Source organism: Protopterus annectens, chromosome 2.part2 (assembly GCF_019279795.1).
Source record: "Protopterus annectens isolate FY-2018-M chromosome 2.part2, PAN1.0, whole genome shotgun sequence".
Taxonomy (NCBI): domain Eukaryota; kingdom Metazoa; phylum Chordata; order Ceratodontiformes; family Protopteridae; genus Protopterus; species Protopterus annectens.
Genome location: NC_056730.1, coordinates 910,958,823 through 910,973,788, shown reverse-complemented (window position 1 = coordinate 910,973,788; position 14,966 = coordinate 910,958,823). Strand labels below are relative to the sequence as shown.

Sequence of the window (14,966 nt, the reverse complement as noted above, 5' to 3'; positions counted from 1 at the left end):
TAGCAGGTACTGTGTTAACATCTGGTGAAATATTTGTACTTAACAAAGGTTTAAAGTTTATCCCCACAGTTTTACCAAGGGGATATGAAGTAAAATGTGAAATCTTTAAATTTACAAGGGAAATTACATTTAATGGATTATTTTGCAGACTGCGGTAATATGATACCAGTGAATAATGGGGAGAGTGATTCTGAATTAGGTGACGCAAGCTTTCATTCCTGTTTGTCGGATTATGATTTTGATGCACATTGTAAATTGAATACAGAGGGTATTGTGTGTAAAAACGACTTTATACCCACATTTAAGAATGAAATAATTCAACAGTTTTCTGGTATATTACAGTATAATGTGGAAAAAGAGCTTGAAATAATGAATAAAACAAAATTAATGTACTGTTTAAATAAAAAAGAGTGGTCAAATTTACAACAATTAAGTAAAAACAGGGAGTTGGTATTTAAACCATCAGATAAAGGTGGTAAACTTGTTGTGATTCATTTCTCCCAGTATTTGAAAATGTGTTACGCACATTTGTCAGATGAAAAAGTGTATGTTAAAGTGGGGATGGATTGTTATAGTAAAGCAGTAGTTACATACAAAGAGTTATTAACCAAAGGTTTGAGATTAAAATATTTTTCATATGAAGATGTATATGAAAAATTAAATGTGAGAGATAATACTATGGCTTACTTCTTCTGTGTACCAAAGATATATAACAGTATGGTGGATCCACCTGTCTGTCCAACTGTGTCAGCTTGTGGTTATTTTATGCACAATCTGGCATGTTTTTTTTACATACTTATTTAATGGACACGGTGGTGAAACTGCCTTTCTTACATCAAGGATTCTTTTGATTTTTTAGCCAAATTAAAAAGTGTCAAGTGGACAAAAAATATGTTTTTTATAGTAATGGATGTAGTTAGTCTATAAACTAGTATTGAACATATGTATGGAATGGAAGCCTTGTTATATTTTTTAAAGGACACTCCTAAAACACGTTACATTTTGGAACTTATGCATTTTTGCCTTAATAATAATATTTTTTAATTTAATGATGAATTGTTCAAACAACTAAGGGACACAGCCATGGGGGCAGCTTTTGCCCCCATGTATGCAAACTTGTTCATGGGGATGTTTGAAAACGTGTGTATGTATGTATATATATATATATATATATATATATATACACATATACATATATATATATATATATATATATATATAATAATAATTTGTTTTTTAAACATCATGTAGTAAGATATAGATTTATTGACAACTTGATTTTTATCTGTGATCGGGGTTGGGACAAAGTGGAAAATTTTGTGAAAGATCTGCATATCAATCACTTCAATATTAAATTTGATGGAGTACTAAAAGGTAAAGAAGTAAATTTCTTGGATATTAGTCTAGTAGAGAATAGCGAAAATGGTTTTAAAACTGGAATTTATAGAAAATTTGAGGAATACAATCAAATTTTACATGGTAAGAGTTGCCATCCTCCTCAGACATTGAGATCTATTCCCTATGGAGAATTTCTAAAAATGAAAAGACTTTGTAGTGATGAAAAGGAGTGTTAATTTGAAATTAATAAGGCAGCCAAAATGTTCATCAATAGGGGCTATAATGAAAAAACAATACAGGAAAGCATAAAAAAGGTTCGGCCAGAGGAGGAAGAGCACTGGTATTGGGAAATTCAAAGAATAATAAAACAATGAAGGAAAGTGACCAGAAATTATTTTTTGTTACTAAATACACTATTAATTCTGATGTGTTAAATATTATTGGGGAATTTTCGATAAATGTAAACGTTTGAAATTAATGGTTAAAAATCCAACACAATTTTCATATACAAGGGGAAGCAGTGTTAAGGATTTCATAGTACATGCCGGATTTTAGTTGCCAAATGTGAAAACAAATAAAGAACTTGAAATTCAGGGCACCTTCCCTTGTAGAAAGTGGAACTGTTGTCAATATATAGTCTGGGATTTTGATAGAATCAATGGAAAAAGGTTTTATCAGAATGGATTTTTTTAATTGTGATAGCAAAAGAATGATTTATGGGCTGAAGTGTCCATGTGGTAAGGTGTACATAGGTGAAAGTAAGAGAAGTTTTAACGTGAGGTTGAAAGAACACATCTGGGATATTTATAAAGGTAGGGAGGCTAGCCCAGTGGCCTCACATTTTTTAGAATATCACAATGGTGTTCCCCTTGGTCTGAAAGCAACAATTTTAGAGCAAGTAAGGGATCAGGATGTTATAAACATGAAAAGAAAACTTTGGAGAACAGAATCTACTTTTATTCTTAAATTTAATACATTAATTCCAGTGGGACTTAACAAGGAATGTCATTGGAAGTGTTTTCTTTAATTTAATTGTTTAATTATATATATAACTGGATAATTGCTTGTTTGTCTAGTATTTAAGGGTTGAGTGTATGAAGGAAATTATACTCTGCATAGGCTTAACCAGCCAAAGGCACTAGAGAAGTGTGAAGGTGTTTGCTGTGCAATTTACCGTTTGTTACTTTAAATAAAATGAAGATAAGAAGAAGTGCTCATAGGTCAGTTCTTTCTTCTTGTGGTGTCATCGTTTTCTTCTGGTTATGTGGTGGAGTTACTATTTTTGTATTATTTTTAAAGACTGTAAAACTATTGTTCTTAAAATGCTTTGTAATATTTAGGAGCTTTTTTCCCAGGCCACTGTTGAAAGTGAGCTCCTACCCAATTGGACTTTCCTGGTAATCAAATGTCAATCAATCTATAAATAAAACTTGATTTTCTCTGATAAATCACAAAGAACTGCAGTCAGTCAGTATAATGTCAGTCATTAACATTTGCTAGTTCTCTTCATTCAGAAAATGCATTCAACGAAAAATCTGTTGTACTGTTAACTTTATTTGAGAAAGAGTTGTGTCACTGCCTTTCATTCCATGATTTTGCAGAACATTTTTCATATTGCTTCATGTTTTTTCCATCCCTCATAGAAAACTGATTTTTTTCTAGTAATCACTAAGGACTGCTGTCAGTCAGTATTAGCCAGTCATTAGTGTTTCATATTTATCATTGTTTAAAAATGCATGTCAATGTAAAATATGTTTTACTGTTTAACTTTTTCAGTGGATTACAGTTGTCTGAATGCTCTCAGTTGTCCCCAGTGTTGCAAAATGTTTCTGATACTGCCTCATGTTTTTTTTTTTTTTTGCCATGTCCCTCATTAAATTCATTTTTTGGTAAATCATTTAAGGTTACAGTCCGTCAATAATGCTAGTTATTAGAGTTTCATAGCTCCTACTGTTCAGAAAATGCATGTCCATGCAACACCCATTACTCTGTTAACCTTTGAACTGAATTAGAGTTATCTGTCACTTAAGACTCTGAGCTGTTTATGAACTGCTTCCTATAGTCAGAAGTACAGGGTTTGATTCCTTCCACCACATTTAACTACTGTTTGACTCTGAATAAGTCACTTAACATAACAAAGCTATTAGGTCACCACTCACCACTGAAAAGGAAACACTTAGTCTAATGTGAGTTCACCTGGTTAACAAACAGATAAAAGTTTAGGATATTTAAAGTTTGTCCCACTATTATTTTTGGCTTTGCCCAAAATTTTTAAGCAAGATGTTGATAGATATTTTGATTTATTACAAGTAAAATGTGTGGCTTTCTGGAAAATTGTTGTGGACTGCAGGCAGTAAATAATGACAGGCATTTGAGTTTCAGATGTTGTGACCTTCAGAAAATGTCTGCTTATACAAAGCTCAATGATCTAGCAACTTTCTTAGTATATAAGAGAAATATTTAAAATTTGTTCCTTATTTTGTGACTTTGTCTATGACTTTTTGAGCTAAGAAGTAGAGAGGGAAGAGGAGAACTAAGATGGGTTGCACTGGATGGCTCTGACAACAGTGAGCTGAGATACATTTCTGGGCAATTATTTTGCACTATATACTAAAGCAGAATAAGATACTTTTGTGTGACATTATTTACAAATGTATTCATTCATTGACTTGACCTCAGGCAGATATCTGGGTGATGGTCGCGCGCGCGTGTGTGTGTGTGTGTGTGTGTGTGTGTGTGTGTGTGTGTGTGTGTGTGTGTGTATGCATGTGCATACAGACTGCAGAGTTCTCAACTGCCCCTCATTTTGCCTCAAACATGTAGTCTATTCCTTGCAATATTTGTGGTTTTCTGGTAAAGTGTTGTGAACTACAGTCACTAAATAATGACAAACATGAGTTTCAGATTTCATGTCTTTCAAAAAATGTTTATTAATGCAAAACCTTTTATTCCAGTAACTTTAGAGATATACCAGTGTTACATTTAAAATCTGTTCCTGATTTTGGTCATTCTCTGATTCTTGTGCTGGGAGGATTTGGTGGTGCAGTAGGTTACACTGTATGGTTCTCACACCAGTGAGGTGAAATGCATTCCCAGGTTATTTAACTATTAGTTCATTCATTTGATCAACTGAGCTATACACAGTCATACAACAGTGCCCAAATACGTTAGAGAAGGACAAACCAGTTATCGTGTTCAGCCAAAACAATTTTGGAAGGCAATAAAACAACTTTGCACTTCCAATGTTTTCTAAAAAGCAATAGTACTCTTAGCAAGGTATGACTTCACAACTAAGTGAGAATATCAGCAATTTTGTACCACCTACCATCCTGACTTTTTCTAATTCACCTTCTTTCCAGTCATTGTCACCACCTCACAGTATTGCTAACTTCCTCCAATTCTGTTTCAAGGGCATTACCTAAACAAAGATACAACTACTCCTTGAAAACTTAAGACATAGACTATAGACTACAATGCTGAGTTTCACACTTTACACTCCAAAATTTTAAAATTAGCTAGCCATACGCTGAGTAAGCCCCTGGCACACAGTTTCAGTTTGTTACTTAGAAGAAAAAAAATCATCCTTTACAGCTTTAAACACACCATGATAATTCCCCAAGTTAAATTTCCTTCCCAGCCTCTGTAAATGACTTTTGATCTATTGCCAACATCTGCCCAATAGCTAAAATGCTTGAAAATATAGTATATGATCAGATTATTGAGCACCTACTAAACATGGCATCCTTACAGACAGGCAACATGGTTTCCATCCTAACTTTAAGCATTATAACGACTATAAATATTTGCTGATAGACTACACCTTTACACACACAGAGCAACATAAACTTACAGGTGCTATCTTTTTAAATTTTAAGAGGGCATTTAAAACCACTGACCATATTACACTGTTGCATAATCTGTCAGAAACAGGTTTCTCCATAGAAGCGGTACAATGGTTTGAGAACTATCTTGAAAATAGACCTTTCAGAGTGACTGGCTCTTACAATGCCATTCATACTGGGAGTGTAACACAAGGAGTCCCACAAGGTTCAGTCCTGGACCTTCTGTTATTCCCACTGTATATTAATGACCTACCCTGGAATCTGCCTCACATCAACTGTATAATGTAAGCATATGACATTGTCCTGATTAGGTCCAACAAAAGGCCATCCATTATGAACACTGAATTTCAGAAGAGTTTTGAAAGTCTAGGAACCGGCTTTGGAAAAATAACAAACGAAGTGACACTATTTGGCACCTCTAGAAAACTAAGTAATATCCCTAACTTCAATATTACAGACCAAATGGGCTCTTTTCTTTTTATCACTACTCAAAAGAGGTACCTAGAACTAATCTTAGACCAAAACTTATCAGTCTACCAACACACACAGAAGCTCACGTCAGCAATGTATTAACTCATCTTAAAGTCTCATATAAAATATCTTAACTTATTGATCTATAAGGCTAGGTGAGCCATTGTCATAAAAGTACTCCTCCCCAGATTGGAGTACTATCTCCCTTTAACTGCACTTCTCTTTGTACACAATGATTCCCTCATCCAATCAGCAGAGAGTAAAATACTTAGATTCCTACACCTAGCTACTAACAAGCACAAGCATCACTGCACTACTTTGGACTCATTTACCTGTTACAGCTACAGCTACCTTTTTGATCAATGCACTTTTCTATAAAACATTAAAAGATAGCTACTGTCCATCACTCCTGAGCAGGCTACATTTCTGAAACCTATCCTATAATCTTAGAAATAATGAAAGTATTTGGTTATATAGGCCATCATTCACACTTGATATGTATGAAAGAGCCTTCTCAAAAACAGTTATAACTGTCGGAACAATCTCTAAGAGATTATTAGGAACAGAAAAACAACTATTACTTTCAAGAGAACACTCAGCAATCATCTGTTCAAAGAAAGTAAATCCAAGTGCTATACAGACACAGGCTAATGCAATGTTACCTAATTCTTACATTTCACCATAATGTTAATTCTATTCCAAAATCTGTAGGTTTATTCTGTTTGATACTACTTTAGGGCGACAAGAGTGATGTAAATATAATTATCCCTTCCTTTTTTGTAGACCCATGTGACCAGGGCCATTGACGAGGGCAAATCTGTGCACACAGCACACCTCGACTTGGCAAATGCTTTTAGCACAATCCCACACTCAGGCATTACTGATAAACGTAGCAAACTGAATGTAAACCTCTTTGTTGTAAGATGGGTTGCCAACTGCCTCAGAAACCAGACACACACTATCAAAGTGGGAGACCCTACATCAACCAGCAGACCTGTCACCAGCGGGGTGTCACAGAGGTCAGTGCTGGGCCCCCTACTGTTTGATATATACTTCTCAGAAGTTCAGGTCAAAACTAAGGGGTTGTCGCTGACCAGGTTTGCAGATGACTGCAAACTAGGTGCAATTATTAAATCCCCAAATAATGTCAGCATACTCCAGAAGGGTCTTACACAGACCAGTGACTGGTGTCTTAGTCTCGGTCTCAAACTGAATGCAAAGAAATGCATCATCATCATTCCCTTTGTCACAAACAATGTCCCTTCACACTATGAAATCAACAACAATAACCTAAGTATCCACTAAGTGATAAGGAATCTGGGATCACAAGTTGACTGGGATCTTAACTTTGACCACCATGTGTTTACTGTAGTAAGGCTTTCTATGTAGTACACTTGATTAGTAAAGGCATCGCTTAGAGAGCAAAGGAGGTTATAACCTCTCTATATTCGGCACTAATCTGGCCCATAATTGAGTATAATGCCCTTTTCAGCATGTACCGTATAAAGCATCTGCAGCAATTGGAGAGACCTCAGAGGTTTCTAACAAAGAAGATCAAGGGACTCCAGCACATGCCTTACACAGACCAACTAAATTCCCTGTCACTATATTCTTTACCGTATAAACTTCTTAGGGGAGACTCAAGGGACTCCAGCACATGCCTTACACAGACCAACTAAAGTCCCTGTCACTATACTCTTCATCATATAAACTTCTTAGGGGAGGCTTATGCCTGGCTTACACAGCAATCTTAAACTCAAACCTAATGAACTTGCTAAATGCCCATAAATCAAATAGGACTAGAGCTACCTGTTCCAGGGACCTAAATATGGCCTGTGACTTAAAAAGGACATGCTGGAGAGACTGCATGTCTGCCGCTTCTTTGGAATAGGCTACAAATTCATGTGAAATAGAGCACCTCTATGACACTGTTCAAGAGGAACTGGACGAGTGGATGGGGTACTATAAATTCTTACTGGGGATAGTGCCCACAACCTACCTAGACATGGGCAGTTATTACTGAATTCAGTCTTGGGTGTTGACTAGCATTTCTATGGTATTATATTGCGATGAAACAGCTAGGTCTGAAATTACCTCTGGGTCGATAGCCTAGTAATCTCCTATGATCCCATGATCCTATGATATTCACAAGTTGATCCCTAGTTCATTAGACTACAGGAACATCTTATACTTACATATAATTCTTTATTAAGCACTAATAATGTATGCATTCTTGTAAACGTTGAATAATGTTTTACTTATTCACTATCACACCTTGGCTATGTAATATACATGCGACCTTTGTCAAGTTGCCTTAATGGCAGTATTGCATTTTTTTCTTTGTATTCTTAAGCGCATTTATTAACTATTATTGTCTTTGACATGAATGCCCAGGTTGTGGCTGAAAAGGGTCCTTTGACCAGGTCACTTAACAGTTGAAGTATAAATAAAATTAAACAGGATGTTATTGACAGTTGTGTGTGTATGTGTGTGTCTGTGTGTTTTCATGATTAAATACTTGGCCTCTGCATCCCACACTAGTTATGGTGTAAGGGAAGAAATCAGTTGCAATAAACAGGAGCATCATCATATCTGCCGTTCTTTGGGTATGATCCTTGATTTCCTTATTTTGTTGACAGTATGTTTATTACTTGGTTGTGAATAAACCATATAGTGTAAACTCTACCCCCAGGATTTAAAAAAATCCATGTAGGCACAGTATAGAGCCTACATGGACTGTTACTGTGTCTGTGTACACGGCTCCCCCTTGGCAGCGTGCCATGGTATTAATCATGGTGCGTTGCCAAGGGAGACCCATGAAACATGGTTATTGAATCAGTGTAGGCAGTGTAGTGCCGACTGTGTCCACAGATGAGTAAGACATTCCCTGTACTGTCTGATCATATTATTCCAATGTTATTTTTTTTTAAATGCACCTGCCAGACATCTAAAAATAGAAACCGAATGTCATGGTTAAGCGTAGTTAAACGGGTTTGCATGGGGCGGAGTGGTGCTCAGCACTGCTTATAGGTAGCTCCGAGGTATATGTAACTGTATAGCAGAATTCCACACATCCTCATAGCTAAATGGGTAGAGGTATGGCCTCATGAGCAGTAGGTACATGGTTTGAATACATGGAAGAGAAAATAAGCATTTCTTTTGAAATACAAATTATGCTAATTATTTTAAAATTCTGGCCTGCTGCCCTCCTCTAAGCTCTGCTAAGACCTGCTAAGCATCACATCAACACAATGGCTGAAAATGTTTATGTACTGCTTGGCTCTGCTTGGCTGGTTTTTACACTGCTATGCACTGCTAACCATACGGGTCTTCTAGTTTTTGCACTGCTCAGCTCAGGTGCACTGGTTTACAAGGTGCTAAGTGACACAGCGCTTTTTTAAATGTTGCCTAATGGCAGGTAAGGAAGGGAAAACAGGCTATATTAAGCTAAATAGGTGTAAATACAGCATAATCCATTGGGATTTTGTCTCTGAAGAATACCATGGCAGGCATTGGTGAGGGTTTTCTCTTTTGGGTGCAGCATTGGGGCATTCTGGAGCCCAGGGTCATGGTTGGACTCCTAGTAAAAAAAACATGATGACCGGTTGCTGCAGGGAGGTTTCCAGGGTTTGGAGTGTAAGGCAGAGGCCTGGGACTGGCTGGCAAGGGAACTCACCAGTGCTACTGGTATCCTCTGCACAGGTGAGCAATGTTGTCACCACCATGATGACCTGAAGAGATGAAAGGGGGGTCTCTTAGACACCTGGGTCCAAGAAGCTCGAGCAGGGAATGCCCCACAAGTATTGAAGTACGTTTACCTCTGTTTCACCAATATCTAATCTGAATGTCTGCTAAACTGGTATGCATAATGGTGTGCTTCTCTCCCAACAGCTACAGAGGAGAGGGCTTGCAACATTGAGGCACATGCCGGGCACTTGGCCAGGTTGCACTGTAAGTGTGGTGAGTACGGATGTTTTATGCTAACTGTAGTGAAATAAGCAAGAAAGAGTAAAGTATTAACTACTATAAAGTATATACAGTAAAGTTTGTAGTCCAATAAATGTGGACTTAGAGCTGTAGTGCAATAAATGAATAATGCCAACTGTCGTGCAATAAAACCATGAAACAATTCCATTAAATGCATTTAAGTATATACAATAAAGTCTGTAGTGCAATAACAGTGGAAGTAGAGCTGTATTGCAAGACCTGAATAATGACAACTGTTTCCAAATAAAAACTTGAAACAATACCAGAAACTGCATTAAAGTATATACAATATAGTCTGTAGTGCAGTAACTGTGGAATTAGAGCTGGCTGTATGCCTGGAGTGTCTGTTAAACATTGCTGCAGCCAATTCATACATTCCATGAAGATGTTCTCTGCAGTCACTGCTGTTGAGTTCTATCCCCATGCCTGCCAAAGCAAGGCATGATAGTTGTTTAGTTTCTGTACTGTACACATACATGTCTCTCAAATGTCATGCTGTAATACAATGTAACTAGTCATGCATAATCCATCTGCCACAAGACTACCATTGAAATGATTACCTAAATTGCAAAGTATCACTACATCAGCCCACAGTGCAGCTTGGTAGTTATTTAGGTCCACCTGATGTGTAGTTGTGAATCCACAGTTGTTAATTCTTGGCCCATACTGTCCCATGCGAATAGCTTTAAAGGTATGTAGGTGCTACAGCAGCTATACAGGATGTGCACACATAAAAAAAGGACAGACGCGTAGAGTAGATAGTAGTACTGTTGTCAAGTAAATAGCCTATAATGGTACTAATGGACTGTTTTCCTCTCTCTCTCCCCAGCCCTTATCTTCATTTATTTATTATTGTTATCCATTGGTTATGGTTTAGTATTAACCAAATGTTGTTAAATTAACTGTATTTTAGGGTATGTGTTATGTATTATATTGTTATGCATTATAATGGTTGCATATTAACATATATTGTTGAATTACCTATTATGTTGGCCTTATGCTGTAACTGTTACTGGCATGCTGTTAACATACTGACTGTTCTGTCATTTATTGCTGTGTGTCACATAATATGAATTGATATATAATTTAGTTATTTCCACTGTTCTGGTATGCTGTTATTACTATTTTTTGTTCATAACTAAATTATACTTATTGCTATACCTCCATCACAACAGCACATCAATGTAAGCCCGTTCCCGGTGATCTGCCTACCTTGTCTCAACTGGCCATACACCAGGTCCTAGCAGTCTGGGACCCAGGCTAGTGTTGCACCCTCCACTGCCTCTGCACCACCTGCAGCACTGGGTGGAACTGCCTTGGGGCGGGGCCTGGCCTCCCCTGGGAGAGGTGGAGGACAGGCTGCAATCACCCAAGAGCAACTGCCGGTCATGGTGTGCAGGATCATTCATCGGACCAATGAATGTCACCTGCACCAGAATGAGGGCACACTGGCCAACCTGGTGGGGCAGGCTGGCCCTGGTGCCCAGCCTCCAGCACAGCCACCTTTGGGGCAGTGAAGGAGCAGTCTTGACTGCCCATGGGTGGGGATGTCAGTCTTGCTGCTGCCGTCTGGAGGCACATGCGACTCTGATTCCACAACATCCTCCCCATCCAAGGTGTTTACTGCATCATGTGTCACACACCCTGTCTGCTGTCTTGTCTGTCTGCTATTGCATCCTCTCCTACCCAACTTACCTCCCCAAATGCACCTATGTCCCTTCCCCAACATTCCACTCTCTCCTTTAAAAAAATGGGCACCTGTCCCACAAAAAATATTGCCCCATACATAGCTCCCAATTTCGCACATATGTCCACTGGACACAACAAATTTGGTCCAATTGGCTTGACAACACATTTATGTTGTCCTCCCCTCTCTGTCTGGGGTTTTAGAGACCAAATTCATCCACAAAACCTGTCAAAATGCACAGCTGTTGCTGTACAAGAAATGGATAGCTATGGTTCTTTCCTACACCTGTCCTGCACATCCCTACCTGCCATTCACATTGTTTTTCCCCCTGCCTGCCCCCATTTCACCACTTTCCTCTCACCCCCTTTTTCTATTCTTTATATTTTCTAGCTCAGGTTTACGCGGAACAAAGTACTGTGCCGCTTTGCTTAGCTCAGCTCAACTGAGCTTTAAAGAGCTTTAATTACTATATGTGTCTATTACATTATTACTCACATGTAGAAAATAAACACCTCTACCAAGTGTCAAACTCAGGCCCCTCTCAACTACAGCACACTGCATTAACCCAACACCTTACACAGGCCTTAAGTTAAATATGTGTTTCCAGCATAACATACTGATTGCTAATTACAGTCATGATGCATGTAACTGAAATAAAACACTAATGTGAAAACCAGGCATGTACCCTGGACTCTGACGCAATACTAATTAATAAGAAAAACATATGCTAATTGATGTAAGTGAGGCCTTGGATAGCAGGTAAATGTGCTCTTTTATCAGCAAAGGCTAAGTACATGCACAACTGGGACCCTGGTGCAGAAATACAACCATATAAAGCCACCCACATACTCATGGATGTATAAATGTTTCTCACAGCTTGTATATGTGCACATATATTTTGCAAATGCACATGCTTTTGCAGTGTCTCAGTAGCTCAGTCTGTTAAATGCCTTGCATGCAGTACATTTTGCCACACACAGTCCTGGATCAAATCCAGTGTTGTGTTGCACTTCAATTACAGTGTTGTGAAGACAGAAAGTAATGACTGAGTCATGCATTTTAATCCCCACAGGTTACTGCTACTTAATTATCTGCTACCCATTTTTGCAAGGCAAAGGCCTGCAGGTAGGGACACACTGCACATATCTGTATAGCCTAACTATATGTCGCCTATTATTCTGTTACTGGCACTGTTGCATAACAGATGTACCTTAAGCACATGCCTCGATTGGACTAAAAAGAGTACCCTTACCATGGCTCTGTTGTAATGACAGGGCTGCCACAGCTGTCACAGTTACACATACAGCTTGCTGTCCTCCAAAGTGTTCACACTCCCCCTATGTGTTCTAGGTGGCAGCAGCAGCTGCAGCCTCTAGCATACACAGCTGTATGTTAAGGTAGCTGCTACAGAACTACCATACCTCCATAACCCCTAGAACAAGGGATCTGGATACAACCATACATAATGGGGGGGGGCAAAGGCCCAGAGATAGGGCATGTTTAACAGTTTGCACCTACAAAGACAACACGTTGATAGGATAGTCACTACTGCATTAGCATGCATATTCTGATGGGTATGAAGTGTAACACACACACGTCTCTCTTCCCTTACTGACTTCAACCCACAAAGTTTGCCAGTGAACTGCCAGATGAACATAATGTCACGAGACACTAACCAAACATACGAGGCAAAACTGTGGACATACATCATAAATCTCTACAGTGGACAGTATTTGTACCTACCCTCTGTGATGCTGTAGTCTCCACACCTCAGTAATGTCCATCTAAAAAACTAAGAGAGGGGCCAAGGCCTACATGAAGGCCTTATATATTGCACTATGATGGCCTGTAATTGGCCAATGACAGTACAATTCAGCAGTTTTGGCTGCAATTAGCAATTCTGAGCCACAGACTGGTGCAGAGGCAATTACCTGTTAGGCAAGCAACTGGTTATGGGGAACAGGTCTGTATTAGATTTCAGTACCACAGACAGCATATGTCCAAAGTATTTCTATGGGAAAGATTCAAAAAAGGAATACTGCACTCCACCAGATATGCAATAGATTTCTCCATATAATGGGATGCAGATGGGAGGATGGAGGTATGGAGAATAGGGATTACAGCACTAGACTTGTCTTAAGTCTATGGTATTGACATGCCATTGATACTCTGCTGTTCTACACCTACAGACATGCCTCTCAACTGTCCCTGCTGTCAATCACATCTCAGCTCTGTCCCTGTCAAGCCCTCCTACAAAGGTCGGTTGTTGTAGGAAACTAGTGGATTACAAGTAATACATGACAATAACTAAGGGTGTACACTCCTGTAACAAATGATGTACTGTAATTCACCTCCTCTCATTCTGTCAATGTGTCACATAAATAGTTCTAACATTGTAAATGTGCCCCTGATGTACTCTGGCTAAGTCCCTGTTTCACTGACATTTGTCCCTGTTTGGTTGAGAGCTATGCCTAAAATATCTGTCAACCTTCTACAGGAAGAAATCAGGACGAATTCATAATTAATGGGGGGCCAAAGGCCCAAACTCAGGGTTAGAGTATAAATATTGCCTGTACAAAGTTTATTTTATTTATTTTATTTAACATTTGTTAACCGGAAAAGTCCAACTTGGAAAAAAGCCAATTTTCAGTGGAGGCCTGGGGAGAAACGCGCCAGAAGCATGTCTTTGTAACGTGGGAAGAAACCGGAGCACCCAACGGAAACCCACACGAATGCTGGAAGGACATGCAGACTCCACACAGAAGGCACCCCAGCCAAGAATTGAACTGGAGAACCTCTTGCTGTGAGGAGACAATGCTACCGCTGCACCCCTGTGCCGTCCATACCACTGCGCCGTTCATGTTTTTACAAAGTAAGAACTTGAATAGACTAACAGATACTACTATAGCATAACTGTTTTCTGAGGGGTATGACATATGAAAGTCAAATTCTGTATTTATTTTCTGACATCCACCATCAATGATTGGCCAACCATTTGTCAGACATCCACACGTTTGTGTGAAAAAGGCCACATCTATGAGGCAAACATCTTGACATTCTGCAAACATCTATTAAAAGCCACTCCCTACTCACACTTTACTAAAACCTACACCCATTGATTTCTATCTGTCTTTACCCTACCTATACTATACATCCCATACTTCTCTATATTACAATCTTAATCCTTTACATTATGCATTCTCCATTCCTTCTAACTCTACAATTCCCTTTCATCACCCTCTTAATTCTAATCCCATTGCACCATACTACCTCATATTATTCCTCTCATCTTCCCCCCTATTTTCTCTCCCACCTCTCAACTCCCATTCCACTTTTCACCCCTACCACAACTCACTACCATAACATATCTCCCTCACTACTACAGACCAATGTACTCCACTACTTTAATCCAAAGATCTTACCCACCTCCACCAACTTGAACTTCCACAAAGCTCTAATCTATTGTCCTCAACAGTCAAAAAGCAAACTACATTTCCTACTATCTCCCATCTTCATCCACCTAATTCTATCTGGTGATATCCATCCAAATCCCGGACCTAGCACCACTAATAACCTCATTCCGCCACAAAGTAACAATACCACTAACCTTAAAAGCCTAAAAATAATCACTCTCAATGCCC

At 38.7% G+C, this 14,966-nt stretch overlaps 1 protein-coding gene across 2 annotated transcripts in view; it reads right to left on the bottom strand.

Annotated features, from left to right (window-relative positions):
- Positions 1–14,966, bottom strand: part of FAM151B (family with sequence similarity 151 member B) — a 630,819-nt gene that overhangs the window by 167,260 nt on the left and 448,593 nt on the right. The gene's annotated exons all lie outside the window — the stretch shown is intronic.